We start from the raw sequence: 15,417 nt of genomic DNA on the forward strand, positions 1-15,417 counted from the left end.
CTTCTTTAATACCAATTATAATTGTAATTGTTACAATCTCTTGATCATTGAACTTCTCTAATTTGAAAAGTCGTTAAATTTGTAATATGATATTTGTATGTTTCAATAAAGAAATGTTGGAATGTGTAATTTCAACTCAAATGAATTGTAAATGAATAATAGAGGATTCTAGAAATTTCAAGAGGATTACGAATAGGGTTAGGTAAAGTTCTAGAAAAATTTATTTCTCCTATGTCAGCTAATGTAGATGTTTCCAGAAATAATTTAAGACCTTTATAAATAGAGGAAACATATAATGTAATTGATATGGACATAACGGTAGAATGAAATATAATACAGTTTATTGTGCTGCAGCACATTGTTGTTCTGTGTTACATCTTTCAGATTGGCATTAGATCTATTGTGTATTTCATCAAATAGGTATCAAAGTTGTCCTATGATTCTACAATTGGTATCAGAGTCTGGTTGGATAGAAAGTTCTACAGAATTTCAGATTGTGTGTTGTGCTGCTAAATGGTGGAAGATTGTTTGTGAGAAAGATAATTGTTTTGAAGAAGACCACACAGGAAGTGTTGAGCAGGAAAGAGGGTAAGTTGTCAAAAAAAAGGCATGGTGCAAATTCTTATTATTATTTAATCACATTTGAGAAATTATAATAGCAAAAGAATATTGTGAGGATTTTAGCTATCTAAAGGTTTTTTTCAAGCCGTTTAAAGATTTAATTCTGGAAGCAAAAAGGTATTTAGAATTTTCTAAAAGACAAAATAAAGTGTGTTAAATTTTTGTGTTTCAAAGGGGAAAGCTGGAAAAAGAGTAAAGAAGGAAAAAGATAGTTTGGAAGAAGAATTGATGAATGTTAAAGAGTCAAATTCAAATTTGATAAGAGGGTTCAAAGAAGTTGGTAAACAAAACTATGAGTATTTGTGTCAAATTCAAGATTTAGAAATGGAATTGATCAAAGCTAAATAGAAAAATTAGAAATTAGAAGAAATGTTAAAACTACATGATGATCACAAAAAGAGAGAAATGGAGAAATTAGGAGAAAAATTAAAGATGTTTGATGATGTTAAGAAAAGAAATGAAGAATTAGAGGATGAAATGAAGAGACTAAAAGAAGAAACTGATTTGTTAAATGCATGTGTCAAAGAAAAATCAGTATGTGATGTTTCATGTAGTACAAATGATTTGAATTCAACACTAGAAAAGTGTGACTCTGTTGAGGTTGTTTGTGATAAAGAATGTAAGAAGGAGTATGAAAATGTGGCATCAAATACTACTAGTTCCAAAGATAAGAATGTTGGATGGAATATAATGACGAAAATGGGTTACAAAGGTAAAGGATTGGGAAAATGTCAACAAGGAATCATAGAGCCTATTGAGCCAATCATGAGACCAAAATATGAAGGACTAGGATACACAGCAAATGAAAGTAATGATGTCATGAGTTCAAACAAATTTGTTGAAAGTAAAAAATATATGCAATGTTCAAATTGTAATAGGAAAGGACACATGGAAGACAAATGTTGGGATCTTCATCCATGTAATATTTGTGGTTTAAAGAGTCATAAATAAAAGATGTGTTGGAATAGGGAGTGTAAAAATATTTGTATGGACAAGTGCAAGAAGGATTTTATGGCAGGATGTATCAAAATGGATTGTGGATGGAACCATGGATCGAGTTGGCAGAAGATTACAGATGTGATCAAAAGTTTATTTAAGCATAAATGTTCAAGAGTAAGAAGAAATACAATAGAATTTGGAAATGGATTAGAGCAAGTCATCAAAGAAGAAACAGGTTTTCAGCATGGCATCAACGCAGAAAAAGGTTTTCGACATGGCATCGAAGAAGAAAAAAATATTTTTGGCATTTGTGGCAAACGAGGCAAGTGAGAGGCATGCATTAACAAAGGCATTATTATTAGAAAATGGCATTTTTGGCATTCGGCAAAAGAAAGCATTTTGGCATTTGTATGTAATAACATTTGAGGTTGAAATTAAGGGGGAGTGTTGGAATGTGTAATTTCAACTCAAATGAATTGTAAATGAATAATAGAGGATTCTAGAAATTACAAGAGGATTATGAATAGGGTTAGTTAAAGTTCTAGAAGTCGTATAGGGTTAGGTAAAGTTCTAGAAACGTTTATTTCTCCTATGTTGGCTAATTTAGATGTTTCCAGAAATAATTTAAGACCTTTATAAATAGAGGCAACATGTAATGTAATTGATATGGACATAACGGTGGAATGAAATATAATACAGTTTATTGTGCGGCAGCACATTGTTGTTCTGTGTTACATCTTTTAGATTGGCATTAGATCTATTGTGTGTTTCATCAAACAAGTATTAGAGTTGTCCTATGCTTCTACAAGAAAGTGTCCACTTAAACAATATTTTATTAATGTTTAGTTATTTAAATTACTAACCAATCTATATATAAGAAAAATTTATTTGTGGAAGACGGTGTTTCTAGTGATACAGGTTATGGACCGTAATTGTGGTAAAAGAAACTCTGAAGGACTTTGGATAGAAATTTGATTAACATGGAAAATCAGTAATATAACAGTGGGTACTATTTACCTTGCAGCAGTTTAATGTGGTAATACTGAAGGACTTCTATCTAACTTCTTCAGTGTCCTTCGGAGTGAGTTGGGTTGTATAAATTTCTTAATTTCAATATTATCTTTGACTTTGATCTTTTATTTATAAACAAAGGAAAAATAGAAGATAGATAAAAAATTATTTACAATGCACAGTTATTTTGTCTTTTTATTTTAAGATGTATAAACTACTTTAACCTTGATTGTGAGTTATTATTGAATTTGATATGAAATAGTACTATGTTTTGTTCAAATAACTATTATAGACTTCCTTTAAACAAAGAAATTGTTTTACTTAGTCATTAACTAATTGGCCATGTTGGATAGAACACGTTATTACATCCTAGTCATACTAGTTTTATAGTTTATCTTGATTATTCTATTTAGATAAGTTAAAATAATAATTGTGGCATCATACCAACCTCACACTCTAAATCTAATTTTCATTATTGAACTTTTTTATAAAATTAATCTATTTGCAAAAATTATCACTAATGAATGTAGTTTATATAACTTATGATTTTATACTTTCTATGATATTATTCAAATTATATGATTTCAAATTATATGATATTATTGGTGTAACTATTGAACTTTTGAAATCCAACTACTAGTTCTTAGATAATATTATGTAGTATGTTCTAATTATATATATATATATATATATATATGCTTTTTGATAATGAATAATAGTAGACATTACTTTCAAAATATAGATTTCATTAAGAACTAACAACAAATTATAGGTTTAGATATAAGTTTTAGTAGATAACATGTGCATGGAAATGAATATGAGATGATAAACAAGTGAATAGTGTGAAAGGGGGAAGCAACTATCCTTCAACCAAACTATATAGTTGACCAATTTTTAAAAGATCGAAAACAAATTTGAAAAAAAATCATTGCTTTTTAGTGAATCTGGAAGAAAAAACAAATTTGTCTTTAATATATTTTGAATGGAGATTAGTATATCCCATGAAAATATGAGAATGAGTGAAGATACATTCTTTGACAAGAGAGTTACCACCTGTACCTGCGATAAGAGGAGCTGTCGAGCATACATCAAATACGACAAAGTAATTTACTATAGATTCTGTAGAGCATATTCCAGAAAAAGGCCATTAAGTTACTATCGATACACAAATTATATAACAAGTAGTCATAACGATAATAAAAAACAAATCTTCAACTTACTTGAAGAGAGACATTGATTGCAACGTAAAGTCTTGGTCATAAAGAAAATGATATTGTTATAGATGTTGTCCGTATGATTACGGCACGTGCACGACGAACCGAAAACCATAAATGTTCCGCATTTGTCCAATTGTCCTCCTCCACTGTTCGGGATATCTTGAAAATTGCGCCATAATTCAAGCCGGAAACAGGCCAAATTTATTTGTACTCACAAAAGCAAATCAAAGTAATATTGCTCAAGTTTGTCTTATTGGTTTACTACTTGCACCAATATTCTTATTCCCATAGCTTATGATATTGTGAGAAATTGGCACGATTCATGCGGATCATCAAGTAATGTTTTTTTTATGGAAATATCTATGAATGATAATGGGTTTGTACTTTGGTTTTAGCTTGAAAACTACATTGATTTTCATTAGTGGTGGTATGCATGGTCGCTTAACAGTTTCCTTCAAGATCAAGAAAGCTGCGCAATCATAAAGGTGTTTAATATTAATATTAATATTAATATTAATACTTTTAATAGGGTAGAAGGATGAGGTTAAGTTCTTCTCATATATCCTACAATAGGCTTTTCTAAAATAGGGTGTACTATTTAATTAATAATAAGAAATATTTTATAATAGAGTTTGTTTTAATGTATAATAACAAGAGAGATGGATGTCTTAAAGGGGTAGAAGAATGAGTATTTAATATTATTAAAATAATAAGATATTAATAAAGTTAAATTGTGAATTAAAATTATATAATCAAAGTTTTATAAACAGATAGATTGAAAATGTAATAGAATTTAAGTAGCAATTTCATTTATATACTAGTTGTTTTAATCATCAATTAATAATGAAACAAAAAAATGTCATTTTTAAATAATAAAATCAAAAAATATTAATTATAGAATTTTTGCACAATTTTTAGAATTTTATAAAAAGATTGATTAGATAAATAATATTAGTTTTGACAAAAATTAAATATTTTTATCTTAAATTTTTTAAAATATCATATAATGATAAACAAAATAAATATAATAAATATTTTAAAGTTTATTACTTTTGATAAAAACTAATAAATGAGTTATATTTGGGCAACAAAAATTTCATCTTCTTTATTTTTATTAATAAATTAATAACTAAAAGTCGAATGATCAAAAAATGGAACAATTTTATTTTTTTTGTTAAATGTGTTTTTTTGTGGCTCTCGAACATAAACCAAATCGTGAATCAACACTAGAAAACAAAACTGAAAACAAGCGCAAACAATAGTGAAAATGGGCAACGCCTGATTTCAATATATTAAAATGCCTCAAATGTGCATCCAGCGAGAAAATAGTCTAATGCTTGGTCGATAATCCGTTTTAATATGTTAAAAGCCGCATAATCTTTTGTCAGCTCCGAAATTTACAGGTGCTACACTTCAAAGGGTCCAGAGGATGACAATTGGGCTACGAACGACGTGCATTCCACCTTGGATGCATTCCCACACAATCTCTCCGGACTCCCCATCTTCTCTCCCTTTCACTGTGCTTTTGAATGTCACATTATAACTTGCTCGCTCATTCCTTTTCTTGAACACCAATGTATCTGGCTCCACGCTCACCTTCACGTTTGGACTGTTCTTCACCCGCACTTTGTACACCGCATTGTCACCGCCCACGTTGGTCACCGTCCTCCTCTTCACCTGAGCACGCTCTCCATACTCCAATATCACAGAGAAAGATGGGTAGTTAAGATCGACACCTGATTCGATCGATTTGGGGCAAGCGGGCCATTTGTGGGTGAGTAGTGCTATTTGCTTATTGGTGTACATGTTCTGTCCGCACAGATAGTTGATGTAGTCCTGAGGCCCCAAATCGTACACCAGCCCCGGCTCCAGCGCCGCCCTTGGACTTAACTGACCTGCACCCATCGCAAAGGGGTCCGCGGCTCGCAGGGTGAGCGCATCTTTGATGGGCTGCTTTGCGTTGTCGAGCGTGGAGGCCGTCGTGAGGAGAGCCGATTTCATAGCCGCAGGACTCCACGTCGGATGCGCAGCTCGGATGAGCGCAGCGCTACCGCTGACGTGGGGGCACGCCATTGAAGTCCCGGAATGTATCATGAAGCCGCCGCCAACAGCCGCCAAGATGTTAACACCGGGCGCAATTATATCGGGCTTAAGAACTTCCGGGAAATTAAGGCTCGGACCTCTCGAAGAAAACACGGGCACGATAGGAGCCGTATTTTTTCCCACGGAGGTCAACCCCGTGGGGTTGATCGTGGCCGTGGGCGCAGCGGTGCTGTTGACATATGCTTTTATCTTTTCTGCCGCTGTAGAACTCACCGTCGTAGCCGGCAAATATGGCTGATCGATGGGCAAATCATCGTCGTCCACAGCGATCAATGCTGCTGCGCCCGCCTTCTTCACAAGCCTCGCTTTTTCCGTCGAATTATCGCTTTGCGAAGTACAGAGCACAAGTTTACCTTTGAAAATGTGAGGATCGAGACCCCGGTCACTGCAGAAATCGTAGAGCAGAGGCAGATTTTGAGTCCCGGGTCCTCTGTAAAAAGACAACCCCTTGAAGTGCTCCCCGTTGCCGAGGCTTAGAAAAGAGAGAAACTCTCGGTCCATACTGCTGGCTCCCACTGTTGTCATCCACGGTGCCGTGTTTGTAACAAAAGATGGCAATGGCCCCGAGTTTCCAGCAGAGGCGGAAACGAATACACCCTTCTCCATCGCCCCGAACGCTGCCAGCGCAGTGTGATCCGTGTAAAATGGAGACTCAGCAAGATCGCCAATCGAAATAGAAATAATGTCGACGCCATCCTGGACAGCTTTTTCCATTGCAGCAGCTATGTCGCTCGCATCGCAGTCGCCCTGCTCTCCCCAGCAGACCTTATAAACAGCCAGTCTCGCCGCAGGAGCGATCCCCATAGCCGTTCCCTTGCCAAAGCCGTTGTAGTTGGCTCCCCTTACAGCGGAACCCACAGCAGTAGAAGCAGTATGTGTGCCGTGGCCTTGCCTGTCTCTTGGAGATATGAAATCCTCGCCCACATGCGATTTGTAGCCCACCGAGAAATTGAATCTTGCTCCGATGAGTTTTCTGTTGCACATGGACGAATCGAATCGGTCTCCGCTCTCACACTCGCCCTTCCATCTGGAGGGAACGGGGCCGAGACCCTCGTCATGGAAGCTCTCACTCTCGGGCCATATCCCCGTGTCCACCACGCCCACTATCACATCTTCACCCCGATTCAAATGCTTCGCCCACAGTCCTCTGTCATCGGCAAGGCCGAGAAAGTGAGGTGAGTGCGTGGTATGAAGTTTAATCAGAGCCGATGGAATCACTGCGAGACAGCCATTAACGCTCTCCAAAGCTGCAGCCTCCGCACTGGTCAGTTTGGCCGCAAAGCCATGGAGGACTGTGTGATAGGTGTACAAGAGAACACCTGGATCTAATTTGGAGGCATTGGAAGTGGCCTGGGTGAGGATTGAATGGTACCAGTGCTCGTGCAAACTGAAGTGCGGGGGTTTCATGGATTTCAACATATGGACGATGTATGGCTTTCTTTCGTTGACACTTGCTGCGGTGGATAGGAAGAGCAGCAGAAACGCTAGAAGCGCGGAGAGGGGGGAGGTCGGGCTACTCATTTTGAGTATTGAAGAAAAACGTTGGGTGTAGGGAATCACATGGCCGCGAGGGGTTATTTAACAGGAGTAGCAGGCTCTAGTGGGCCGAAGCAAAGTCTTGGTGGAGAAGAAAATGTGGAGATAAAAGTTGGACAGTCTGACGATAACAAATGAGGAAATTGAGCATCCGAGAAAATGTGGAGATAAAATTGTACAATACTTTTTGTAAAGGATGATAAAGTCTACAATCTAACGATAGGAACGAGGAAATTGAGCATCCGACGAAAGCGGGAAGCAAACAGGAAAGGCAGAAATCAAGAATTTTCAAAACTAGACGAACGCGGAATCACGGATTATTTTGCTTCGACTTCCAAAGAGAAACGTCATGGGGATGAGAAGTGAGAAACGTCACGGGAGAAAAGACAGAGCAACGTAATAAGACTTCTCTGCCTCGAGGTTTTCCGAGAAAAGATGGAAAAGGTTTCTTTAAGTAATTTTGTTTGAAGTAAATAAAAGTGAGTCAAATGTGATACATGTAAAGCATATTTGGTTTCGCGGAGAGTTCCTGTTGGGGTGTAAGCGTCAAAGTTCGGGCTTCTAGTGTTAGGTAAGATTCAAGTAAAAACTTCATATTTTTAAAGTGAATAAAGATTGTTTTTTTTGTGCTAGAAAGAGGGTTCTTCATGTTGAATTAACTATAGTAATACAAGAGGAATAGAAGCTCTTGTTCTAATATATTATTTTATTAAATTTTGGTGAAGCCAAATAGTTATAGAAATTACATGGAACTATCTCAAATGTATAAAAAAGGTACACACATAACACTTTTGTATAAGAGAGATAAATCACAATAAGAACACTACTTTGCAATGACAATTATTTAGCATAAGTTGCATTGTTATGTGCACTAGAGGTACTTGTTCTCACTAGTCTTTTTATATAACTTGTGGATTACTTGTGTGCAAATGAACCTTAATGATTCCTCAACACTCTAATCCTAGCATACAACATAACTTTCCTTTAGCTCCTAACTATTTGAAACTACTATATTTTGCTAAATGGCATGTAAAACTCATTCTATAGCAAGTTTGCATGAAATTTAACACAGCCCATACGATATTTATTTTTTGCTAAGTTGGATGATTAGAGTGCCATTTCCAACTCCAATCCCTGATTTCACCATTACACAACATTCCATGCACCATTAAGACTCACAAGTATGAAAATGGACAAGGAATGATTAGGAATGAAAATGGACAAGGAATGATTTTCTCACAGATGTTTGTCGTTCCCAAAGAGACAATTCTCATACAAAACATATAAGACAATGAGAACTATGGTATGATCAATCTCCACACAATTTGATTTACATGCCTTTCTCTTTACAAATTGATTTTCCTAGCAACCAATCTAATTTGCTAGCTTCTCAAACAATATGTGGAGAGGCCCAAAAGTCCATATTCCTTGGAGCCATTTTGTTAGAAAATCCATGTGCCATGCTTGTGTTTCCAATGTTTCAAATGTTTCAAACATGCACATGCAAAGTTGGAACGAGAAAACAAGTGGGTAGAAAATGTTTGTGTTGTTTGTTAGAAACATAGAAACAACTTAAGCAATGAAAAGTTGTCTATTTCCTCATTAGAATATGGATTTGAAACAAGATGGAGTCTTTAGGGCAGCTTGTGACATATTTAAGGAGAATGCAAAAATCTACAAAATAGACAAATACGAATGTAAAGCTTGTGATAAAATGATTAATATTTGTTTCTATTTCTACAGAAATTTATATTTGTCATATTATTTTTGAATTGTCTTCCTCCATTTCACCAAAATTACTATTCAACCTCACTTTAATTGTCTAGGATAGTTGAAGCCAAACCTTATTATGATTTTCGATGAATAGTTAAGGCAAAGGGGACATCTAACAGAAATAGATATATTTTAGTACATATTTTTTGAAAATTTTATATTTAAATATACAGTTATGAAAAGAGTGAAAAGATATATATCCATGCACAATTTTAAGTTAGTTATATATCTCTCCTTCCTTCATGTTTCTCTTTCCTCTATTTCTCTCTCCTACCATCATCTTTCCCTCTCCTCCCTTCCTCTTCCTCTCTCCTCAATTTCTCTGTCCTACTAGTCATCTTTCTCACTCCTCCCTCTTTCTCGAGCTCCTACCATCATCTTTCTCTCTCCTCCCTCTCTTTTTTCTCTCCCCTCCCTCTCTCTCCCCTCCCTTCTTCTTTCCCTCTCCTACCATCATCTTTCTCTCTCCTCACTCTTTGTTTCTCTCTCCTCTCTACCTAGGAGCTATTATTAGTGATGAACTTCTCCTTTGTCTTTTTTTTCTTTTTTCTATTTTAAAGGATGAGTGGACATGTCTGATAACAATCACGAAATTGAGCATCCGAGAAAATGTGGGGATAAAATTGTTCAGTACTTTTTGTAAAGGATGATAAAGTCTACAATCTAACGATAAGGAACGAGGAAATTGAGCATCCGACGAAAGCGGGAAGCAAATATTGCAAACGCGCAAGGCAGAAGTCAAGAATTTTCATAGATTAGACGAACGCGGAATCACGAATTTTGCTTCGACTTTCAAAGAGAAACGTCATGCGGATGAAAAGTGAGAAACGCGCAAGGCAGAAGTCACGGCGGAAAAAACAGAGCAACGTAATAAGACTTCTTTGCCTCGAGGTTTCCGAGAAAAGATGGAAAAGAGTTCGAATCTTACCGCTCAAAATATGGTTTCTTAAGTAATTTTGTTTAAAGTAAATAAAAGTGAGTTCGTGCTTCTTGTCTGAGGTAAGATTCAAGTAAAAACTTCATGATGATGTATTGAATTATATATATTTTTAAAGCGAGTGAAGATTGTTTTTCTGTTCCTCATGTTGAATTAGCTATAGTAATACAAGAGGAATAGAAGCTCTTGTTCCAATATATTATTTTATTAAATTTTGGTGAAGCCAAATAGCTATAGAAACTACATGGAACCATTTGAAATGTATAAAAAAGGTACACACATAACACTTTTGTATAAGAGAGATGAATCACAATAAGAACACTACTCTGCAATGACAATTATTCAGCATAGTTGCATTTATAGCTTGTGGCATATTTAAGTAGAATGCAAAAATCTACAAAATAGACAAATAAAAATATAAAGGTTGTGATAAAATGATTAATATTTGTTTCTATTTCTACAAAAAAAATTATATTTGTCATTATTTTTGAATTGTCTTCCTCCATTTCACCAAAATTACTATTCAACCCCACTTTAATTATCTAGGATAGTTGAAACCAAACCTTATTATGATTTTTAATGAATAGTTAAGACAAAGGGGACATCTAACGAAAATAGATATATTTTAGTACATATTTTTAAAAAAAATTATATTTAAATATACAGTTATGAAAAGAGTGAAAAGATATATATGCATGCACAATTTTAAGTTAGTTATATATCTATTATTCCTTCCTATTTCTCTTTCCTCTATTTCTCTCTCCTACCATCATCTTTCCCTCTCCTCCCTTCCTCTTCCTCTCTCAATTTTTCTCTCCTACTAATAATCTTTCTCACTCCTCCCTTCCTCTTTCTCTCTTCTACGATCATCTTTCTCTCTCCTCCCTCTTTTTTCTCTCCCCATTTCTCTCTCCTCCCTCTCTTTTTTCCATCTCCTCCCTCTCTCTCCCCTCCCTTCTTCTTTCTCTCCTACCATCATCTTTCTTTTGCCTCCCTATCTCTCTCCTCACTCTCTGTTTCTCTCTCCTCCCTACCTAGGAACTATTATTAGTGATGAACTTCTCACATAAGTCCATGTATAGAAATGAATAAATTCACTTGTCATAACCATTCATTAAGATAAATTTATCTGACAATCTCTTTGCTTTTAAATAAAACAATATATTAATGTTTCTTTAAACAATATAGATCAATAAGCATATAGGATTGATGTTCATTTAAATTTATGTTTTAGATGATCATTTAATTATATAGTTAATGATAGTTTAATCTCTCTCCTGCCCTTTTTGATATATTTGTAGTTAAAGACATAGTAGATGTTTGATGGTTTTTAAAATGTAATTATATTTATGTTTTAGATTTAGAGATGAATTAAATATAACTTAATCCTAGTTTGAACCCTAACTAATACATAATCCCAAACCTTACCCTAATTCTAAAACTAAACCTAAACCTTAAATGTGTAGAACTAGATAATAATCCTACCATCATCTTTCTCTCTCCTCCCTTCCTCTTTCTCTTTCCTCTATTTATCTCTCCTCCTTTCCTCTTTCTCTCTCCTACCATCATCTTTCTCACTCCTGACTTCCTCTTTCTCTCCAACCATCATCTTTCTCTCTCCTCCCTCTCTTTTTCTCTCTCCTCTCTTTCTATCTCCTCTCTTTTCTGTCTCCTCCCCATTTTGTCTCTCCTCCCTTTCTCTCTCCCCATATTCTTTCTCTTTTTTCTCTCTCCTCCCTCTCTATCTCCTCCCTTCATCTTTATCTCTCCTACCATCATCATTCTCTCTCCTCGCTCTCTCTTTCTCTCTCCTTCCTAAATAGGACCTATTATTAGAAATGAACTTCTCATATTTAAGTCCATGTATAGAAATTGATAAATTCACTTGTCATAACCATTCATTAGGATAAATTTATCTTACAATCTCTTTGCTTTTAAATTAAACAATTTATTAATGTTTCTTTAAATAATATAGATCAATGAGCATATAAGATTGATGTTCATTTAAATTTATTTTTTGGATGTTCATTTAATTATATAGTTTATTATAGTTTAATCTCTCTCCTTCCCTTTTTGATATATTTCTAGTTTGATATCAATATATTCTTTCTTTTAAATTTGACTGTGAGATAGTTTTTAATATCAATATTTGGTATCATATAATAGAGTCACATTACTAGAGTTTGAACAATAATCTAATCTAATCTAATCTAAGGGTTTAGTCAGAGAAAGCATGAGCCCATGTGCAAAACTCATATTGTTGACTCCAAAGAAGGATGGCACATGGAGGATGTACACTGATAGCAGGGCAATTAATAAGATTACCATTAAGTATTAGTTTCTTATTCCTTAGATAGAGGACATGATGGATGAATTAGTGGGGGCTAAGTACTTCAGCAAGATTGATCTCCAAAGTGGCTACCACCAGATCCACATACAAGAGGGAGATGAATGGAAGACAACATTTAAGAAAAGAGATGGATTTTCTGAATGAATGGTTGTCTTTTGGGTGTTTGAATACACCTAACACATTTATGTGGTTGATGAATATAGTGTTGTGACCTTACATTGGTAAGTTTTTTGTAATTTATTTTGATGATATTCTAATCTATAGTAGAATCAAGGAAGAACTCTTACAACACTTGAGGATCATCTTGAGTGTATTAAGGAAGGAGAAGCTCATTGCAAACTTGAAGAAGTGCAAATTCATGCAAACTAGTTTGACCTTTTGAGGCTTTGTCATTTCTCAAGTTGGTGTTTTGATGAATCCAAAAAAATAGGCCAATCCTTCTAGTATAATAGGAGTACAAAGTTTTCATGAGTTGGAAACTTTCTACCAAAATTTTATCCAAGAAATTTGTAGTATTCTAACACCCATAACAGACTATAGCAAAGGAAGGGAGTTCACATGGACAATGGGTGTTGAAGAGAGTTTTAGATTCTTAAAGAAAAAGGCAACTGAAGCTCTTATGTTGACACTTCCAAATTTTGATAAAGTTTTTGAAGTGGAGTGTGATACTTCACATGTTGGGATATGTGTTGTTCTTAGCCAAGCAAGTAGGCCTATAGCCTTCTTTAGTGAGAAATTGAATGAAGTAAGAAAGAATTATTCTACCTATGATATGGAGTTTTATGCAATTATTCAAGCATTAAGACACTGGAGGCACTATCTAGTCCCACATGAGTTTGTGCTATTTATTGATCATATTTCTCTAAAATATCTCAACACACAAAAGAAGTTGAATAGTTGACATGCCAATTCAGTATCTTTCTTATAGGGATATACCTTTGTTCCGAAACATAAGTTTGGAAAAAAAATTAGGTTGGTGATGCCTTGAGTAAGCATGCTACACTATTAACCACAATGGCAATAGATGTCACAGGTTTTGATGCTATTAAGGCCTTATATGAAACTGATGATAATTTATGGGAAATTGTAGAACAACTAAAGGCTTCATCTTTTGGTAAGTCAAATCATGTGAAAGGTGAATATTTTATGCAAGATGGTTACTTCTTTAAAGGTAAACAACTATGTATATGAGGTGGGTCTACGTGGGAAAACATTAGCAAGGAATTTCATAGTGGCGGACTAGCTAGACACTTTAGAAAGGAAAAAAATATAAACTTGGTTGAAGATAAATATTATTGGCCCAAGATAAAGAGGGACATCACTAAATATGTGGCAAGGTGCAGAATCTATCAAGTGGCTAAAGGAAATTCACTAAATGCATGATTATACATGCCTTTACTAGTATCCACTAAACCATGGATCGAATTGAGTATGGATTTTGTATTGGGTCTCCCACACACTGAGAGAGGTAATGATTCTATTTTTGTGGTTGTTGATCAATTTTCAAAAATGTTCCACTTTATTGCTTGTAAAAAGACCAATGATGCAACTAGAATAGCGAAACTATTCTTCTCAGAAGTTCTATGTTTACATGGTCTTCCAAAGACCATTACCTCTTATAGAGATACTAAGTTCTTGAGTCCTTTTTGGAGGATTCTAAAGGAAATTGGGAACAAAGTTACAGTTTAGTAGTGCCTATCATCCTCAAATTGATGGACAAATAGAGTTAGTCAATCGAAGTTTGGGAAATCTGTTATGCTGCATTGTGGGTGAGAAGCCAAAACACTGGGACTTGGTATTGCCCTAGGGAGAATATGCCTATAATAGTTCTATTAACATATCCATCGAAAAATCTCTATTTCAAATTGTCTATGGTTGAAACCCTCAAGGTGTTCTAGATCCTGTGTCTCTTCCCTTGGGAGACAGAATTAGTGATGATGGAGTTGCCTTTGTTGAACACCTTCACCAACTCCAACAAGATGTCAAACAAAAGTTACATGATAGCAATGCAAGTTACAAGATTGTTGCAGATGCTACTCAAAGACAACAAATATTTTTTGCAAGTGACTTGGTGATGGTTTACCTGAGGTGTGAATAGCTTCCTATAGACAAATATCATAAATTGAAGTATAAAAATATTGGGCCTTGCAAAATCATCAAATAGATCAATGATAATGCTTATGAGGTTAGCTTCCCAAAAAATCTTAACATCTCCCCTATTTTTAATGTTATTGATTTATACACATTCCATGGAGATGTTCCAAATACAAATGACATACAAGAAGAGGATTGGCAAAATCACCTTCCCAATAAGAAAAAGGAAAAGATTGCCTAAATTCTTGATGAACAGACTAGCTCCACAAGGCATGGCCAACATAACATATACTTGATACAGTGGGATGGGTTACCTAAAACAGAGAGTACATGGTTATCTAAGTGGGCAATAATGTAGTTAGATCTAACAAAATTGTAGCAATTCATAGACAACCACTTGTAGGAGTTGTGTTTCTTTCAAGAAGGGGAGAATGATGCATCAATTTTCAGGAGTCATAACTTTTGACTCAAACCTAGGTTTTCTCTCAAATTTTTACTATGGTTTTGGAAGAGGGAGTTTGATGGCCTCAAAAATTAGATCCACTCCATTATGTCTAGAAGATATTTTTTTGGGTTCTATAAAATCTATTTAGAATCCCAACACTCAATTTTCCTAGTTGTTGTCTATTTCTTAGAGTTTTTTCTTTTTGTAATAACTTTGAATGGACATTTCCAAATTCAAAGATTAGTTGGTAGGTCATGTTGTCATAGCTTAAGGAAAGTCTAGTTTTATTTTCAGCTTTTTAGGAGTAATTCTAAAGGTTACCTAAATGGAAAATTTGAAGATTTGTTAAAATCCACCAAAAAGGGTAATTTTATATTTTTTCAAATTTAGA

The 15,417-nt window shown here is 34.8% G+C and overlaps 1 pseudogene across 1 annotated transcript; it reads right to left on the reverse strand.

The window, feature by feature from the left end:
* Positions 1-5,047: 5,047 nt before the first annotated feature.
* LOC149547058 (subtilisin-like protease SBT1.7 pseudogene) lies at positions 5,048-7,582 on the reverse strand (annotated as a pseudogene). Its single transcript, XR_016353812.1, has one exon. The product of XR_016353812.1 is annotated as a subtilisin-like protease SBT1.7 pseudogene (transcript).
* Positions 7,583-15,417: the final 7,835 nt, after the last annotated feature.

This window comes from Cupressus sempervirens, chromosome 7 (genome assembly GCF_028749045.1).
Source record: "Cupressus sempervirens isolate cs-2001-9-10 chromosome 7, ASM2874904v1, whole genome shotgun sequence".
In the NCBI taxonomy this organism is placed as follows: domain Eukaryota; kingdom Viridiplantae; phylum Streptophyta; class Pinopsida; order Cupressales; family Cupressaceae; genus Cupressus; species Cupressus sempervirens.